The sequence below is a fragment of the Crocuta crocuta genome, unplaced genomic scaffold (assembly GCF_008692635.1).
Source record: "Crocuta crocuta isolate KB4526 unplaced genomic scaffold, BGI_CrCroc_1.0 scaffold884, whole genome shotgun sequence".
Classification (NCBI taxonomy): domain Eukaryota; kingdom Metazoa; phylum Chordata; class Mammalia; order Carnivora; family Hyaenidae; genus Crocuta; species Crocuta crocuta.
The window spans coordinates 272,020-273,798 of NW_027529549.1; the positions used below are offsets into that span (position 1 = coordinate 272,020).

General features: G+C 37.9%; 1 pseudogene; it reads right to left on the reverse strand.

The window, feature by feature from the left end:
• Positions 1-270: 270 nt before the first annotated feature.
• On the reverse strand, positions 271-1,332 carry LOC144229388 (small ribosomal subunit protein eS6 pseudogene; annotated as a pseudogene).
• Positions 1,333-1,779: the final 447 nt, after the last annotated feature.

Sequence of the window (1,779 nt, forward strand, 5' to 3'; positions counted from 1 at the left end):
AAAATATATTCAGCATATGGACACATGAAAAACATTTTTAATATTTTTATTTCTAAAATATTGTATTTAGAGAAAAAATGTTCCAATATTCCTGTTAAATGGTAATATTTGGAATGCATTTGGATTAAGGAAATAATTGAGCATTCCATACTGGGTAGCCAGTGGTGTGAATATGTCTGACTGTATTTGGCATTTTATTTTATTTATTTTACTTTATTTTACTTTGTTTTATTTCCATTTCATTTCATTTCATTTTACTGATGTTTAGTCTTATTTATTTGTTACTTTTAGAACTCTCATTGTTGACTGCTGACTGGACTTAGACAAAGGAGAAGCTCTCAGAAACGACAGCCTTTGTCTATTGGCAATCTCTTTCTGCCATTTTTCTTTGGCCTCCTTCATTCTCTTTGCCAAAAGTTTAGCATTTTTTGTAGCCTCTTTCCTATGTTTCTTAGTACACTGTTTTTTTCAGAGCAATACAATAATATTTTTGTTGGAAGACACGTGGAGTGATAAGATTCTGAAACTTGGGTGCTTTGATTTTAGGTTTCTCAACTCCTTTGCTTAATGGCTTCCTAACAACAGATTGGTGGACATCATCTTTAGAGAGATTGAACAGTTCGCAGACTCGGCTAGCTCTTTTGGGCCCCAGATGAGGCACAGTAGTATCAGTGAATCCAGGAATATCTTTATCCTCTTTTTTATTTTTATTTTTTTTTACAATGACCAAGATCATAACACTGAGATTGGCATCCAAAAATGGAACCCTGAGCAGATTTTCACTTTCTTTCTCCAGTCCTCCTTGCTCTGTAGCAGGAATGCTTCTTACTCAACAACAGGTGAACATGGCCATGAGATAAGGCACACTGCTTCATGGGGAAGCCTTGTTTGTCACTGCTGCCACTGACATGGACTACATAAACAATTTCATTCTTCACCCAGAGCATCAGCAGCCATTTCTGTGGCCATATGCTTCTCATAAAAGGTATAAAGTTTGGAGTGTCTGGGTGGCTCAGTTGGTTAAGCATCCAACTTCAGCTCAGTTCATGATCTCGTGGTTCACGAATTCGAGCCCTGCATCAGGATCTCTGCTGCAGCTCAGAGCCTGGTGCCTGCTTCAGACTCTGTCTCTCTGTCTCTGTCTCTCTGTCTCTCTGTCTCTCTCCCACTTTCCGTCTCCCACTCATGCTCTGTCTCTATCAAAAAATAAATAAAAATTTATGATAAATTTTTTAAAAAGGTATAAAGTTTGCATTCATCATCCACTTCGATGAGTTTCTGGCAGCCAGTAGCTGGGAAAGAGATATTCAGCTTCAACCTTAAGCAGCCCATCACCTGCGAGGTACCACAAAAAAAGAGCCATATTTGGCACTACAATTTATTTTATTATTTTTAAAAAGTTTATTTATTTTGAGAGAGAGAGAGAGAGCATGCAGGGGAGAGGCAAAGAGAGAAGGAGAGAGAGAATCGCAAGCAGGCTGTCATCTATGCTGTCAGTCAGCCCAGAGCCCCATTGTAGAGCTCAAACCCATGAACCATAAGACCATGACCTGAGCCGAAATTAAGAGTTGGACACTTAACCAACTGAAACCACCCAGGTGTCCCTTGACATTTTAGATATAAGGTCCTCAGACTGAGGTTAAAACCTTTCCACTGTGTATTAAATTTATTCAACAAACACTTGTTGAATGCCTAATTTGTCCTTTTCATTAAAGATCTCTTTAAAAAACTTTTTTAACATTTATTTATTTTTGAGAGACAGAAAGAGACAGAGCATGA